Below are 19,332 nucleotides of genomic sequence, written 5' to 3'. Positions count from 1 at the left end.
AGATGTCTCAGAGAGTGGGGTTGTTTAATATTGGAATGGGCTATCACCTCTAAAAGTCTTCAGGTCTGACATAGATGACCCTCTCTGGGGTTAGGAGTTGTGGTGTTAATGGAAAGTTAGGAGGATAAATCCTATCATGTCCCTTCTATACCTATAAACCTGTGATTTTGAGTCAGATTCTCTTATGTCTATTCTCTTATGTCTCTTATGTCTATTTTAATACACAATGAATTATGTAAAAAATTACTGGAGGCGGTGAAGTTAGAAATCAAAGTCAAAAGAGGTCTGGAATCAGCCATAAAAAGAAAGGAAATTGAGTTATTTGTAGTGAGATGGATGGACCTAGAGTCTGTCATACAGAGTGAAGTAAGTCAGAAAGAGAAAAACAAATTTCGTATGCTAACACATATATATGGAATCTAAAAAAAAATGGTTCTGATGAACCTAGGGGCAGGACAGGAATAAAGACGCAGACGTAGAGAATGGACTTGAGGACGTGGGGAGGGGGAAGGGTAAGCTGGGACGAAGTGAGAGAGTGGCATGGACATATATACACTACCAAATGTAAAATAGATAGCTAATGGGAAGTAGCCGCATAGCACAGGGAGATCAGCTCGGTGCTTTGTGACCACCTAGAGGGTAGGATAGGAAGGGTGGGAGGGAGACGCAAGAGGGAGGGGATATGGGGATATATGTATATGTATAGCTGATTCATTTTGTTATACAGCAGAAACTAACACAACATTGTAAAGCAATTATACTCCAATAAAGATGTTAAAAAAAAAAAAGGGGGTCTGGGAGACAAAACCTCTTTCCTACATAGAGTTCTCAGAACTTACCCAAGGTAGCCCCAGACTACAGTAAACTCCCTTTTTTGACTTTACAATCATACTAAAACATTATCCTCTTTACCTATCCTGGAATAGGCAGAAGGATATAAGACGAAAAGAAACAGAAGCAGATTTGTTTCCTCATCATAAAAATGGCCCAAACATAGACATTGAACTCCCTAAGTCAAGGTAAATTAGGCATGTGCAATGGAAAAGCATAGTGTCCATACTGTGGATTACCTTTTTCTTTTTCTCCAATATCTTAGTATCCATTGAAATATTAGGAAAAGCAGGATAATAATATCTGTAAAGTTCACAGAATTTATCAGAGAAAGTGCTGTGTCACCTTGTGGGCCTTCCGATGATTGTTTCATTAAAATGTGCTCATAAGATCCCACTGTTCCCTTTCTGTTGCAGTAATTTGCAATAATTTTAGGGGAATTTACAAAGTGAATAAAAAGGAACTGAAACATCTGCAATTCAAGGCATTTAAGCCTTAATTCACAGACGGCAGCCCTGAGAATAATTACCAGGGCCTAGTCATTTCTGCTACACTGCACATGAAAGGCATGCTATCACTTCTTAAAAAACATATATCTCGAGATGCTATATTTTTAGAATTGTTATCATTCCTCACTTAAGTGATTCAATAACTGCAGTACTTGCTATATGGTCCCCAAAAGAGCTTACATAACTAAACATATACAATTATAGGCACTCAAAATTAAGTGTCTTGGACAGTGTGTTGCTTCCCAGAACATTTGATAAGGGGAATGAAACAAATCTTTTAAAATTGGCTTCCCAGGAATTCTTAAGCCTACAATAATGTAATACACAATAAATGTGTGGGCCTCGAGGAAAAAATTTTTGTGTCTTGATTTGTCCATTTTATGTCTTTGTATTTTATAATCTCTTTTCAAATAGCTATAAACTCAAAATCACTTCATAAACTAGACAGCTTACATTATCTGATTTAAAAAACTAAACCTCAAAGTTTCTCAATATGGGACGAAAGTTGAAACAGGTAAGACAAAATTTTAAAGTTCAGCTACTGTCATATCTTAGGAAGAGGTTAGGTGACCATATTACATAATTTACGTTTTAGAGTAAAGGGGGTTCTATTAATAATTAAACCAGAAAAACAGGCAAAAACCAGAACTGTCCTAGGCAAACCAGGAAATAGTGACACCCGTCTCCTAGACCAACATGATCCTGTTTGTTATAACCAAAGACAGACGGCTGCAAGGTCCCCAGGGATTTGGCCCTCTGGGTTGGGACTGGTGTGCAGGAGATAATTAACTGGTATGAAGGAGTGGAAAGAAAGTTTATTTCAAAGGTCAAAGCATCTATTGAAAGGTCACTCCAGAGAAGTGAAATAACATCTCTGAAATAACAGAGATGTTCTACCATATGTGTAGAGCATAGTGATGGGCAAAGAAAAGGCAGAAAAGACACAAGACAAGCAGGGAACACAATCAGCAAGCAGCAGGTTTGATTGGAATTCAAGAACTGCATCCATTCATCAATCACTGTGCAGATATTAAATGAACATGGACTAGATTCATCCTGACTGAGGGACTAGAGCACAGTGGTGGTTACCAAGACAGGGTATAGGGCAAAAACACAGCAGATGATAATTACCAAAACCGCAGCATGAAGTAAGGATTAAATCTTAAAGAAAAATATAAAGAAGCCTTATATAAAGAGCTATGCCCAAGCGGGGAGCGGTTAGGTTAGCAGAGGCTGGGCCCGAGCTACTGGGGCCTTTTTTTTTAATAGGTGATCCTCTAGTTGTGTTTTATTAAGTAACAAAAAATAGTTTGCTGAAAAAGCATTAGTAATACACAAAATGAAAATACTAAGAGCAATAAAGACATCTAAAGTAGCAGGAAATTATCTTTTAAGTAGGAAGATACACATTATCACAGGCAGATATTTTGAATTCCCTAAGTCCGCTCAGAAGCAACATTTTACATGAATGAAATTCTGATCACTGGATATTCAAACAATGTAAGGAAAGTAAACAGTGTTCTAACTGGCAGTGAGTGAGTATCCCATCATATCTCGAGGCACTCAGTTTCTCAGAAGTGATTTGAGATCGTACTGTGTGAACTTTCTTAACATATTTATTATAATTAGTATATCTTCATATCTGTATCATTAGAGCTCAATCAAAATATGTCTGAATACTCAACAAATCTTAAAATTTTATAAATATTTAGGATTAAATTGGATAAAATATTTAGGATTACATTTCATTGTTCTATAGAGTTGACTCTACTGTGCTCATTTTTCTCCATGTATGAATCTATCCTCTTTCTCCTATTCATTCTTTCTCTCTCTCATTAAACTTCTTCATTAATGTATTTATGCATTTTACAAACCTGTTAAGTCATCTGGGAAGAGGCCTCTGTTCTGGAGTTTGTGAGGGATACAAAAATGATATCACATATGAGTCTTACCTTTAAGAAGCTTATACGAAAAAATCCACATAAGCACTGGAGTACGAGGCATATTATAATCACTGCCATTAAAAAGAAACAGAAACAAAAAGAAAACCTAAATAAATGAACAAACCAAACCAAACAAACATGTAGATACAGAGAACAGAGTAGTGATTACCAGAGGGGAAGAGAGAGTGAGGGCGAAATGGGTAAAGGGGATCAACTATATGGTGACGGATGGAAGCTAAACTTTTGGTAGTTAACACACTGTAGTGTATACAGAAGTTAAAATACAATGTTGTACACATGAAAGTTATATAATGTTATAAACCAATGTTACCTCAATTTTAAAAAAATTAATTTAAGAAAAGAAGCAGAATAGGTGCTCTGAAGATTCAGATGATGAAGAAATTATTTCTAAATTAGGAGACCTGCATTTGAAATGGGCTCTAAAAGATGGAAATAAAGGAGAACATAATCAAAGCCCTAAAATGAGAAGGTCTGATGTTCGTATGTTTGAGAAATGTTAACTATCCAGAACAGCTGAAGCATACGGTACAGAGGAAAGGAAGTAAAGAGAGAGAAGCCAGGAAAGGTGGAAAGGAGCCGGATCATGGGAGGCTCCGAATGTCAGGGAACGAATGATGCAGGGAAGGAAGTTAATGTTTTTGTATGGCAAAGCAGACAATGATCAGAACCAGCTAAGAGATTTTTTTTTGCGGGGGGGCGCGTTGGGTCTTCATTGCTGTGCATGGGCTTTCTCTAGTCGCAGCGAGCGAGGGCTACTCTTCATTGCAATGAGCAGGCTTCTCATTGTGGTGGCTTCTCTTGTGAAGCACGGGCTCTAGGCTCGCAGGCTTCAGTAGTTGCGGCACACAGGCTCAGTAGTTGTGGCTCATGGGCTCTAGAGTACAGGCTCAGTAGTTGTGGCACATGAGCCTAGTTGCTCCACGGCATGTGGGATCTTCCCAGACCAGGGCTCGAACCCGTGTTCCCTGCATTGGCAGGTGGATTCTTAACCACTGCACCACCAGGGAAGTCCTACTAAGAGACTATTGAAAGAGCCTGAATTAGGGCAGATGTAATACTGTTTAGATACAACTGCAGAGATTTTAAAACTAATAAATAGGAGAATCACAAGAAAGTAAGACCTAGATGTTGTCAGTAATAAAAAACTAGTAGGTAATAACAGCAGGAACAGATTTAGCAGATTAAGTTAATCTTAGATATGCTAAGTGTGAGGTAAAGCTAAGGCGTTCTGTGTGGATAACCGCCAGGTAGGTAAGAACATGGGGCTTCAGCACAAAAGATCAGAGTTGAAAGTAAAGGTATGGGATTCACCTGAACAGATGATGCCATGAGAAAGAATACAGAGCCATAAGAGAGAAGATCCAAGTAAAAAATCATGAGGTACTTTTAGCCAGCAGAAGAAATAAGTGAATCTAGAACAGAGAGATCAGAGAAAGAAAAGAATCAAAAGAGTTGTCTGTCACAGAAACCAAGGGAAAGAAAGTTTACAGAAGGAGATATAAGCAAATGCTAAAAGGGCTCAAAAGAATGAGAACTGAGAACGGGTCATCTTGTTTCACAGTCAAGATAATATGTGAAAATGTTTTACCTTCTACACAGCCCTATATAAATTTATTCTTATGATTATAACTACTATTATTCTCTATTCCTTATCCAGGGTAATTTGAAACTTTTTATTCTTCGTCTAGCTTGTTCAGAGTTATGATTAGTCCAGGGTGATTAATATTTCTCTTTTTTAGACTCTCATCATTTTTATCAATAAACATGTATATATTCAGCTATGGCAAAGGTTTATTTTGCTGACATGTGTGTCCAGAATAGATCGTGATCCTACATGGAGGTTGAAATCTGCATCTGTTACCCAGGCGGTTGTGCTGAACAAGACCTCTGCCCAGCTACCCATCTGATTCGCAGCAGTGAAGACACACGAATCTAGAACTGCCTCGTACTAGGTTCTACACTCTGCTTGCGTCCATGAACGCAGCATTTCAGAGCTGTCCCAAGCAAAAATTATCAGCATCTCCCTGTCTTCATAACTGGTTTGAAAATAAGCACCCATCAATCTCCACCCATGAGATGACAATAAAGCCAAATCAGAGCACCGGCCACCTCCCAGCTGCTGGGCTACTCCTCCCCTCCTTCCTTGCAGACAATCATCTGTTTGTCAGACCTCAATCCAGCTCTCCGGTGAACAGCTGATTAGTGAGGGGTGGATGAAATAGCCGCCCAGCAGCTGCATCATGTTTCAGGGACAGAGCGTGATGGTTAATGAAGATGAATGTAGGGCAACTAAGCAGTTAAGGCCCTTGGTAGGCACAGAGGCACTGCTCAAGTCAGCACCTGGGCAAAAATTTTCCAATTACTTTTCTGACAGCGTTCATATAAGGACGACAGCTAGTGGCACACAATTAACCTGGTTCGTGCACTTATTCAGCCTCAATTACTGAATGCCTACTGGGTGTCAAACAGTGTAGTAAGCACTAGATATTTTAACCACCTTAACTAATTCATATACATGGTGGAAACTTTCAGAAATATCTTCCTTTTGTTCAAATCCAGCCTCATCTTTAAGAGTCCAGCTCAAATACCAGCCCCTATAGGAAGGTTTCCTTGAGGCTCCCAGGCAAAAGTAACAACTCTTTTCTTTAAATTCTCAGAGCACTCTGTTTGGACTTCTTTTATGGGACATGATAACCCCCATTGTAATTATTTCTCCATGTCACCTCCTAATAGACTATAAGTAACTCGAAGCCAAGAGTCATGTCATCCTAACATCGTCACCATCTTCTTATTCCTCAGGGCATAATGCAGTTCGTTGCACAATGAATATATTAATAAGCTACCTGCTGTCCACCTTGGCCCACACAAATTATTAGATATCTGGGGAGAAAACATTGTCTTATTCTCTACAACCAGAAACTATCTTAAAATCTAGACAGAGAGGCAACATAAACAAAAAAAAGGTTTCATATATATGTATGTAATACAGTAATAATCATAACTTTAATGCCAATGACACTGAATCTATCACACTTTGGTCAAGATAAGATTTAACTTCACCTTTGCATCTATTAAATAAAGTACTTATTAAAAAGAAAAAAATTACCAAAGTAAATATGCATGACCTACTTAAAACTTCCGAGTGAACTGTTTTTAAGTACTCTAGAACGTTAATTACACTTGAGTCTTATATGTTCATTAAAGCAGGCCCAATAAGATTTCTACCGTCCTCTATCTACAAAACATTTGTTAGCAAGAAAATTGGCTTTAGAACAGAGCATATTAAGTTCCCACACTGTCTGTTCATCAATGTTAATCTCACAGGAACCTGAAGCCTTTCGGAAAAGAGCCACACAGAGAAACTACGCACAGATATGAACATGTTAATCATTGTCGTGTGTGTGTGTGCCTGCGTGTGCTCACGCTGACATGGATTTAACCTAGGGAGGAAAGCAAATGATTTTACCACATTGTTTTAAAGTGGTCTTCTGGCACTATATTTCCAATAATTTTCAAAATAAAATAAAATTTGATCAACAGCTAAATTGCAAGATTTTTTCATTCAGAAAATGTGTAGACAGTTTAAATTAATTTTTGCAGATCAAATTCACCTTGGGTGAATGTGTACAATTGCAACTAGCTTAACCAAAAGCAACTTTTGAGGCATCTTCTCCAACTGGAGTTCATGTCCCCCATTGGGATGTCAGTGCACAGGGTACCAACATGACGGATACTCCTGGAGCATCCAGTTCATGTGAATATTTGAGGAACAGCTGAATTTTTGTGATCTTAGGTTTTTTGATTTATTTTTAAAGAAACACGGAATAGAAAAAGCAATCAAGTATAACAATTGAAGTTTTAGTTCCAAGTCTCTAAATATGCCAAAAAATTTTTTTTCTGATTTCTCAGAAGCCTCATTTCTAGACCAGCGTTTGCCTGAAATAATGTTAATGCTCATGGGGTTTTTGTGGCAGAGTGGCAAGAAAACTGGGAATTAAGAGACCTAAGTTTGACCTCTGACTTGCCATTATTATGAGGAGTCAGGCAAGTCCGTTTCAATCTCTAGGCCTCCATTTCTTTCTCTCTAAAACAAAGGGTGTGTACTAGATCATATCAAAAACCTCTTCCCACTCTATGTTCTGAGATTTTTTTAATATTTTACCCTTGAGACACTGAAGTCTCCACAAAAGTTAACTGAACCAGGGAAAAGTCTTCTGTGGGTCATTTCCAAATCCCTAATAAGTCCTTAGCTAACTTGACCTCATTGACTAGTTTCCGCACAGCAAATATTATTCAGGCTCACCTATCTACAAAGATAGTGCTTCCTACTAATCTGAGTCAGCATCTTGCTGAGACACATTCTCTTCACAATAGCATTTTCAGTCAAATGAAATTCCTATTCTAATTGCTACATAAAAGATCAATCATTGTATCATTCATAACATCTGTACAAATAAAATTTCTAGATATGTAAGGGGTGTGGAAAATTTTATATTTCATATATCATGTTTCCACAGCTTGTCTCAGACTGCACTTAAGAATCCAATTTGAAGATAAATTTTCACCCCCAGTCTGAAATGCAATTTCACATAAAACCAGTTTATTATTACATCTCTTTGTAGTTCATATCTTATATTTTTAGAGTATTAACTCACTCCGTGTTTTAAAACAGAAAGACAACCACTGTGCTATTTATCCATGAAAGATGATAAAGTACAGCTTAACATCTGGCAAGCAAAAGAAAATCACGACTGTTCCTCCTAATGTAGGAACAGCCTCCATCAGGAAACCAACTGGAACTGAAGGGAAATATGTGAATAGGAGTAAGGAGAACAAAAGGAGCAAATGAAATTTGGGAAGGGACTACTGTGTTTTGGGCCTTTTCCCTAGACTCATTTAGTGCTCATAATAATCTCATAAGGTAGGTATCGTTCCCATTTATAAATGAGCAAATTAAGGTCAAAGGCATTGTTATTCCACAGCTAATAATGTGTAGCTGGGGTTCAGGCCCAGCTCTGTCTGCCTCCAAGAGGTTATGCTGCCTCCGGATTAAAGGTAATTGGACAGCATACACACGCTACCATGAAGTGGTCACGTATAATAAAAGAAAGAGAAATGAGTTCCAGATTGAGACTTTGAAGACTGTACACTACAGGAAAGAACTCTGAAGGAGGAATCAGGTAAGAGGAGAACCAAGATTTAACAACAGTCACCAGCATAAAGAAGGAAAGAGAATTTCAAAAGAAGGTTGGTTGAAATGTTAAGCATTCGGAAGTTGGTTAACCGTGAGGACAGACTACCTCCTAATGACATCACCGTTAACCTAAGTAAAACAGCTGTAAATCATCACTGACGCTTTCCTCTCCCTCACCAAGTAGTAACAGAGCCCAGCTGAATCCTCCTTCCTGGCACTTCCTTTCCATTCTTCCTGTCCCCACCCAACTCAGGCCCTTATCATTTCAGATGAGAACTGCAGCAGCTTGGTCTCATGCCTCTTCCAGTCTGTGTTCTTTATACTTTCTAGCTTAATCTCCCTAAAACACCGTCTGACCATATTACTCTTCTGTGCAGAAATCAAAATGGTTTTCCACTAACCATACAACATTCATCCTCATGGTCTTTTCCATTAACCATATGCATGTTCTATTTAACTGCTCCCAATTATACTGTACATCTTAAACTCATGTCAATTACATCTCAATAAAACTGGAAAAAATAAAAAATTTTAAGAGTCAAAAAAATAAATAAATACATAAATATATAAAATGCTCCCCAGTATAGCCCTAGTCAACCTTATGAGTTCTGTGACCATTATACTAGCTGTTGGACTTTGGGCAAGTTAGTCTATCTGTGCCTCAGTTTACCATATGTAAAATGGGGATAAATTATAGTACTTGTCTCATACAATTATTTTGAGAATAAAATGAATTAATGTATGTAAAACACGGAACAGTGGCTGTACTGCTCAGTAAATGCTCAATAAACATTAACAATCGTTATTGTCATTTTAAATTATTGTTTTTATTACCTTTTCAGCCAAATATTGTACAACACCACAACATAAATATTATTAACATTAATGAAAATAACAATAGCAATGGAGACACCAAAATTTGAACACATATAATTTTGCTCTAGAGTTATGCTTTAACCACTACGCTACAATGCCATGAAGAAATGATCAGATAAAACATACCTCCAAGCCTGTGTTCTTGCTATTTCCTTTATCTGAAGGATCCTCCCATTCTCAAATTATCAAATTCTTAAATATAATCATCAAAAATCCAGTCCAATTAAAACTGTTTTTCCAGACATCTTCTCTGAGCTTTCCGGCCAAAAGTAATGGTCTACCAATTTTGAATTCCATTTGCACTTTTATCTTTATTTTTTGTAACACATTGATTCATTGTTACTTATATTTTAAGTTATAATTATAACACACTATATTTTCATATTACTTGAAAGTATATAAATCACTTTTAAACACATCAACTCCTTCTGTTATATTTCCCTGGCTAAGGCCCTCGAGGGCAGGGATGGGGACTTAACACTTCTGATTCACTTCAGCATTCCCTAGTACAGGGCCTTACAAAGAGGACATCCCTGCAGACATCTGTGTGGGGTCAGTGGTTACCCAAGTGCAAGCAGTTTCAGCAGAGTGATCGAAAAAAAAGAAAAAAAACGAATTTTCACAATGAGAAAAATCAATCCAGGTGTTCAGAGACTAAATCCTGTCTTTCTTTAAGAAATAACTTTCTAATTTCAAAATAATTAATTTTCATTTAAAATGTCTATTGCTGCAAACTGTCATCTGTTTCTTCCAAATATACTGTTGATGCTTCTTAATTAACAGAAAAATGAGGCTTCATTGCCATAGTGACTAAAAGAAAAGTCTGTAGACAGGAACTACAATTATGTCTGAAACTAATGGCATTTTAATTTCCTTCATCTTTATTTTGACCTAATATATAAAGCCCAAAGGTTATGTTGATTAATTTCAACTACATAAGGCATTGCCCTAATTCTGATGCAGTAAGAATGCCACATTAAATTACAAAAGAAGGGTCTTTCAAATGATTTTGAACAATTCCCCAAGGACTGCAGTTAGGATTACAAAAAGCCTCAATTCAAATATAAGACATATTTATATTTATACTGCCAAGTTGTTTACATTCATATAAACAATCTTTGATGTGTGCACAGGCAGAGAGTTACTACCTATTTCCATTTTTTTGTAACTATCTCTAGCATCTTTCTCCATTTAACCCCATTAAAGTCATGCTAGTTGCAAAGCAACTGACAAAAGAAAACAGAAAGGAAAAGATACAAGTGATACAGCCAGAGGCTGCCTTATCATTCATGCATTGCTTGCACTGTAAGGAAAGTCTTGAAAATAAAAAAAGATTTGGCGTGTGACTAACAAGAGATGAATGAACTCTTTCTGAAATTTTTACTTGGAGAGGTAGAATTTAAATTTATGACTCAAAGTGCAGCTGCATCAAGTACAAAGCAACAACAGGTGAGAAAACTCTCCTTCATTTAACCCAGTTCCTTTTACAAAGATTCCTGCATTGTCAACATCAACATTTTGAAGATGTTTTCTTTGAACTGCTGGATATCATTCTGTAAACTCTTTGAAATATCCTTTTATTCAATGAGTGTGGGGCAACAGAGGACAAGAGAAGAGACATTTTCATAACAAGTTGATTCCTTAATTTGGAGAACTATACCTAGCAAAGTGAACAGGGAAAACAGTCAATCCAATTTAAAGAATTAGGTAAAATAGAGAAGGAAAAATGTTTTTAGAACTTAAACAGGAAGTATTTCTACTTATATGGATAACCAGTGTTGCTTTGAACATATCTTACCCCCTTCAAAAAGTCTTACCTTGACACTATACTATTTTTTAATGTCTGATTATAAGAAAAAATGTATATGAAATAGGTAGAAATATTATAGAAGTCATGGAATATCTTTGCCATGTAAATATTGAGAATGATGTTTATAAAGATTTCTGAGAATATGAAAAAAAAGAACACGGAAAATGTTTATTGAATAATATTAAGTGAAAAATAGAATAAAATATCTACAGCATATGATCTCAACTATGTAAAAACATATTTAACATTTTTTAAAAAAAGAAATGTTAAAACATTAACAGTCATTGCCTTCAGTTGGTAGAACTATCTTTTCTATGAGTTCTTATATTCTACATTTTCCCCAACAAGCTTAGAGCATTACCTTTAAAATTGGGGTGGAGGGAAAATCAACACTAAAAGAAAAAGATTTTCAAAATTTAGTTCAAGCAGAATGTGCTAACCCAGCTCATTTCTATATCTAAACGGAATCTTTAAATTTATAAAGGATGATACAAACTGTTGTTATAGCTATTATCATTTTAAAAATAAAGCAACCAAGGGATATTTACTATGAAAACTGGGAGGTAATAAAAACCATAAAAATGTTTAATCAGCCTTATTCCAAATTATAGTATTTCAAAGTATCTTTAACTTCATAAAGTCAAAAATAGCATTCCTCAGTGCCAATATCATTTAATGGTTACTATACCATTGTTTAAGACATGGGGTTCCTCATGATACAAGGACATGAAATAAACAATGCAAGAAGATAAACTATTCAGGGCTACATCAGAAGTCAATATACCACAGCAGAGTTGGAGAAATCAGTACAGCTATAGGATCTGTCAGGAATGCTTCGTTCGGGAGGTGGGAAAGGGGAAAATAAGCAGTGTTTGTTAAAGTAGGATCTGAGGGTCAACTGTGATTGAACCATTGGGCAAACTAGTTTAAAGATGCTAACTGGATGGTGACTAGAGTTAACAATACTATACTGTATATTTGAAAGTTGTTAAGAGAATAGATCTTAAAAGTTCTCATCACAAGAAAAAAAATTTTTTAAATAGCTCTCCTCACAGTATACAGTTTAATGCTAGACACATTATAAGTGCTAAGCAAATATTTCTTGAATGGAAATCAGCGTGTAAGTATAAAGAAATTAACTGTGTTCCCCTCTGACAGGTGGCACTGCCCACCTGAGCATCTCTGAAGCATCTATCAAGGTGCTCTCATAGCAAATCACTGCTGATGTAATAGTAATATAGTCATCTAATATATTGATGTACAGTCATTTTAAATGTCTTTGGCCCGTGTTATTTCCTTTTTGTTCTCCTATAACAAGGCACTGCTGATCAGTGCAAGGCCTTTATGGTCAGCCTGATCTGGATTTCTGGCCTGTACATTTTCATTTTCAGAGGATTTCCCCAATTTTCCCATACATTTACCTCCTCTATTCTTAAATGCATGATATAATTCAAGCTCTAAAATTCTCCCATCCTAGCCATAACCAAGTTTACCTATTGAAAAAGAAGATTATACTATATAATGCAGCATCATTCTATATACCTATAACCACTGTGGGCCAGAAAGAGCCACTCCTCTCAGTTCATTAGCAAAAGTTATTTTTCTTAAAAAGTGTCATCCCACTTAGAAAGTGCATATTCCTTTCTTTAGAGTTTCTTTGACAGAAAGGTCATACTTAAGCCCAATCTGGACAAAATGCTGAGAAAGGTATATATTTTTAAGCTCTTTATGCACAATAGCATTTTATTAGAAGGAATGAGTTACTAGCAATTTGTCCATCAAAACCTTTCAGACTAAGGGCAATAATTTCTTTTAATCACAAATTATGAAATCCTTTATAATATATCATGCAGAGATGTGCTGGAGATATATTTCAAAAGAACACAATAATGAGCCTTAAGAGTAGTAATCCTTTCACTGTATTCAGTACTAATGAGGTTTTGATTATCCTGGTTTATGACATAAAGGATGGCATATGCAGAAAGGTTCAAATACTAGCAATAAAAATAATTAAAAGATCAGAAAATAAGATACAATATGAAAGGAAGAGGAAAAAAGAAATCCTGGTTATTGGAGGAAAACAGAAAAACTTTGTAATAACATAAGCAGGTGTATAAAGCTCTTAATTTCACCCAGGAAAGATCAGAAATGAGTTTATATTACAGCAAAAAGAAGTTTAGGTTAGATATTAAAAGACTTGTCTAATTTGAGATTTGGTGGTTCCTACAATCCATTACTGTGGAAAACTACAAATTCTGTTCCAGTGAAAATTGTTTCGAGGTTGATAGATAGACTGATAATCTGAACGCTGTTTAAAACAAAGCTCTCTCTGCCTCTGGAATTTTATATTATACTCCTGCCTCATTTTCTGTCACTGAGCCCTGTGCATTCTACCACTTATATTTTCTAAATTTTCTTCTTTCATGCTACCTTGAGAATGTACTTTGCAGAGTAACATAAGAGCTACTGCGCTCTATCAAAAAAAAAAAATAGCACACCTGAATCATTCATTCATTAAATAAAATATTTGCTAAGTGTCCTCTATGGGCCAGGCACCATGAGAAACTCTTCGCATACAATGCTGGGCAAGAGACAGTCCCTTCCTACATGTACCTTAGAGTCAAATGGAACAGACAAACCATCTAACAAGCAATAACTAAAGAGGATTATAAGTGCAAAAAAATTAAGTACGTTAAGAGTTCTACGGAATCCAGACATAAGCAGGAGAACTTAAGCTCCAGGAAGAAAGGGAAGTTTAAGCTGGACCTGAAGGCTGAGGAGGGTGAAGAGTCTCCCATGACATCATGGGTGAAGGTGCAGAGGTTGAAAAGGAGCACATAATAGGAGAGAACAGAAGATAGTGCAATATGGCGCAAGGACAACCAGAAGGGCGACAGATGAGGCTGGAAGGCTGACGGAGGCCCCATCAAAGGTCCTGTTGAACATGCTCACATGTTTGGAGTTGTTTCAGGATTTGCCAGATTTCATTTTAGAAGAGCACTCTGGCTTCGGTGTGGAAAATAGACTGGAGTAGGGGAAACGAGGCAATAAGCTATTACCGTCACCCGAGGAAAGATATCGGTAGGTGGGACGACAGCAGTAGCAGAAAGAGCAAAGAGGAACAGACAGACCTGAGACATTTAGGAGGACAGACAGGACTCAGTGAATGAAAAATTACAAAGAGCGTAGGGGGACCCAAGAATAGTTCTCAAGTGTCTGGTTTGGACAATGTGCACCATTCACAGAGAGAGGTGCAAAGGGAGGAGCAAATTAGGTTTTTATTTATTTGTTATTTATTAGGGAATAATAAATTCAGTCCGAGCTACTTTGAGTTTGAGATGCCCAATCAGAGATCAGGCTGATCAAGTCCCTTTAAGGGATTTCAAATGAAATCCAGCAACACATGGTTTTTGCCTCTGATGTTGAGTAATTAATTAATTGTATTATATTTTATAGAGACCAACATCACCTTTGTTGAAGGAAGTAAATGTTTTCCAACTTAGAAACACGGTCTGGTAAAAGACAGGTATACGCCATAATTTCTAGTTAATCTATTTATAATGTCTTCTTTTAATAAAGAAAATTGAAAGCAAGTTCAGGTTCAAGTCCATGAATCACATTCTTGTTCAGGCATTTTTGACATTTCCAATTTTAACCATGTCACTAAGATGGAAAAATTCATGATTTAGTAAGCTGAGCAGCACCGACTGATCATCCAGTATTTAATTAGAAAATCCTCAGGTTTTCAGGGCAAACCAATACCGGTTCAACCCTCCTGCTCAAATCTATTAACCTAAAGTTAGAGAACTGAGACACTGCAAAGTATTCAGCATGGGCTAAAACTTTGGACTAATGATCATATCTGCAGAAAACACTGAGCTGAAGGTCCAAAGGACATCACTTTCTTTAAGTAGACCAACTATGCTTTCTCTTTAGTATTTCTTTTCAATTAATAGTGAAATAAATTTTTAATGTTTTTAATTAAAATTACTTATAATTAGGGCAATAGATACCTATTCCAACATGTATTTTCTTAATGTAATAACAGTATATACTAAAGAGGAGCAGGAAGTGTTTGTTTTTAAATCATTTGAACCATACAAGGAATTAAAGATACAACAACAGAATATGAATGAATGTCAGGATTCTTCTCTAGAATAGCCATTTTTGTGGCCTTTGCTACATACCACCAGACCTTCTTAAATTTTACTTTCAGAATAACTGATCTGATTTTTCTGATTATCTACTCACTAAATGGCTATTAAAAACAGCCAGCATTAGAGGATAAGTACTCAGAAAGTCAACCTAAAAAAAATTAAAGAATTAAATGGTGTATCAAATTTTACTTGTATACTTGTTTGAAACTACAAACAAGCCATATCACTGAATACAGCCTTTTTTCTGCATTCCTCTCATTAACATAATGCTTTTCCACAGCACAGTCCTTCTCTTCTCCCAGGTACTTTTCTGTTCCCTACCCATACTTCCTGCTACTAGGAGTACCTCCAAACATCTCCTTTGATAAAGCTTTTTTTAATAGTCTCTTATCTTGGAGTAATACGTATAATAGATAAAAGCTAAAAGCTTGCACTCCAGAATAAGACAGAACTAACTTCCACTTTAAAAGTTATATGATATGTGAAAGTTATTTAACCTCTTTGGGGCTCATTTATCCCATCTAGAAAATTGGGATAGGGACTTCCCTGGTGGTCCAGTGGAATCTGCCTTGCAATGCAAAGGATGCCGGTTCGATCCCAGGTAGGGGAATTAAGATCCCACATGCCACGGGGCAACTGAGCCCTCACGCCACAACAAAGAGCCTGTGTGATGTGACTAAGACCCAACACAGCCAAACAATAAGTAAATAAATATTTTTTAAAAAATAAAAAATAAAATTGGGACAATAGTTTATTGTAAGGATTAACTGAGATATTATGTGAAAAAGACTTAATGCTTGGTACTTGGTATAATGAGTATCAACTATTACCTTTATTATTTGTGGAAGGCTATGGAAGATTAGCTGAGGAAGTGGACAAGCTACAATTATTCTCTGGAAATAAAGAGGTGAAGAGAAATGACCTTCAGAAATCCACACATGACAATGGAGTATTTCAAAGAAAGAATGCTAATATCAAGCTTTTGCCTTAAACATAACTTCCAATATCCTAAAAACATTCCATACACCCCCAAATATACTTTATAGATTGTTAATGTTGTTGGCACTAAATCTGTCAAGATAAGGAGGCCAGGAGAGAATATATTAATAATCTAGGACTAACATTCATAAATGGTTGCTTCCTGACCAGTCAGCATGACCTCCTCAGCCCATAAAGTTTACACCCATTTACTACCATCTAAAAAGGAATGCTCTGGGGTTTCCCTGGTGGCACAGTGGTTGGGAATCTGCCTGCTAATGCAGGGGACACGGGTTCGAGCCCTGGTCCGGGAAGATCCCACATGCCTCGGAGCAACTAAGCCCATGCACCACAACTACTGAGCCTGTGCTCTAGAGTCTGCAAGCCACAACTACTGAGCCAACATACCACAACTACTGAAGCCCACACGCCTAGAGCCCATGCTCCACAACAAGAGAAGCCACCGCAATGAGAAGCCCGTGCACTGCAACAAAGAGTAGCTCCTGCTCTCCACAACTAGAGAAAGCCCACGCACAGCAACAAAGACCCAATGCAGCAAAAAATAAAATTTTTTTAATTTAAATAAATAAATGAAAAGGCATTCTCAGGAATTCCCTGGTGGTCCAGTGGTTAGGACTCAGCGCTTTCATTGCCATGGGCCCAGCCGCGCAGCATGGACCCCCCCAAAAAAATGGGTGGAAGACCTAAATAGACATTTTTCCAAAGAAGATATACAGATGGCCAACAAACACATGAAAAGATGCTCAACATCACTAATTATTAGAGAAATGCAAATCAAAACTACAATGAGGTATCAGTGATACAAAACATGTATCATTGTACAAAAAGTATCATACATGTGTGTACATGCATGTACATGTATGTACACACATGTAAGTGTACATGTGTGTGAATGTATCACGATACATTGTACAAAACTACAATGAGGTATCAATGATACAATGAGGTATCATTCTCACACCGGTCAGAATGGCCATCATAAAAAATCTACAAACAATAAATGCTGGAGAGGGTGTGGAGAAAAGGGAACCCTCCTACACTGTTGGTGAGAAGGTAAATTGGTGTAGCCACTATGGAGAACAGTTTGGAGGTTCCTTAAAAAACTAAACATAGAACTACCATATGATACAGTGATCCTACTCCTAGGCATATACCCAGAGAAAACCATAATTCAAAAAGACACAGATACCCCAATGTTCATTGCAGCACTATTTACAATAGCCAGGACATGGATGCAACCTAAATGTCCATCAACAGAGGAATGGATAAAGAAGATGTGGTACATATATACAATGGAATATTACTCAGCCATGAAAAGGAGCGAAACTGTGTCATTTGCAGAGACATGGATGGACCTAGAGACTGTCATACAGAATGAAGTAAGCCAGAAAGAGAAAATGAATATCATATATTAACACATATATGTGGGATCTAGAGAAATGGTATAGATGATCTTATCTGCAAAGCAGAAATAGAGACACAGACTTAGAGATAGAGAACAAACGTATGGATACCAAGGTGGAAGGGGGAGTGGGGATGAACTGGGAGATTGGGATTGACATATATACACTACTATGTATAAAATAGATAACTAATGAGAACCTACTATATAGCACAGGGAACTCTACTCGGTGCTCTGTGGTGACCTAAATGGAAAGGAAATCCAAAAAAGAGGGGATATATGTATACGTATGGCCCATTCACTTTGCTGTACAGCAGAAACTGACACAGCAGTGTAAAGCAACTACACTCCAATAAAAAAAATTAATTAAAAAAAATTTTTTTAAAGGTATTCTCTGGGGAACAAGATAGACAAATAAGTAAATAAATAAATGGGTATTCACTGTAGAAGAGAAGATAAAGATTATTCTTAACCATAGGAAAAATGACATAAAAATGTGGGCACAAAACTTTTTCTGTATAGTTGAATTACATGTTTCTTTCAAGCAAAAACCCAGTAGCAATTATAGTTATAAACTGAACCCATGACTTTCATTGTGTCAGCCTTTTGGGAGTCCTCCGAGAGCCTTCACTATTGTACTTCAAGCTTACTCTGCATTATGTCTTAATTAGATTAAACTGCATCACTTGAATCTGAAATCATCCTAAATCACATGGTGGAGAAGCTAATGCACCCATATGCTGAGCTATAGCTCTTAAAATCATATGGGAAAAATCTACAGAGTTTTTGATGGGTTTGTAAAAATTGTCCTTTTAGTCACCTTTCCAAATACACTATCAGAAACCCCCATTTATCTAGCCCTACTGGTGGCAAATACAAGCACAAATTCTCATTCCTATAACTGATAAAATAAGAAGGCTTAATACACCAGGTTAAATCCCATATTTACCCATTATATGAATGAAAGTTTTCCAAACTCATAATAAACAAAAATATTTTCACATTCAAAACATTAAATGTTCTTTCCTATTCAACTCTGTTTATAAGGATCCAGGGACCTAAAAAAGAAAAAAACAAAGAAACTAGGAAATAAGCCAATTTTTAAAAAAATGTTCAATGTCCCCATTCAATGGAACAAAATTCCTTTGCCAGTTTTCAGCATAATAACCAAACAAGAAATTTTAACTCTTCGTTTTTTTGTTTTAATTTAGTCAGTACAGCTTTGTATATGTTCCTTATGGATAACACAGTATAAAACAGCCTAAAAGAGCTTTAATCAAATCTGACTGCATCTGAGGTTACGATTTAGCACATATTGTCTTATCTTACTTATGACACCCACTCATGAAGATCATTTTGTTAGTATGGAAAAATCGTGCATTGTGGGAGAGATTATTTGGGGGGAAAATCTAAAACTTTCAAATGCTGAATTTAATTTACCATAAAATCCGGACTGCAAATAAATCATCACACTGATTGAAACTCACCTTTGAATATTTTTTTTTTTTAAAGGTGTGAATATCTACAATACATTACAAAGAGAACCCTGTTTTAACAGGGCTCAATTAGAGAATTCCCTGGCACTCCAGT

General features: G+C 36.6%; 1 protein-coding gene across 1 annotated transcript in view; it reads right to left on the bottom strand.

The window, feature by feature from the left end:
- Positions 1–19,332, bottom strand: part of COL25A1 (collagen type XXV alpha 1 chain) — a 458,442-nt gene that overhangs the window by 407,874 nt on the left and 31,236 nt on the right. The window lies entirely within an intron of this gene.

Source organism: Globicephala melas, chromosome 5, assembly GCF_963455315.2.
Source record: "Globicephala melas chromosome 5, mGloMel1.2, whole genome shotgun sequence".
Taxonomy (NCBI): Eukaryota; Metazoa; Chordata; class Mammalia; order Artiodactyla; family Delphinidae; genus Globicephala; species Globicephala melas.
Note: the sequence above shows the minus strand (reverse complement) of the source record. Positions and strands in the feature narration are given on the sequence as shown.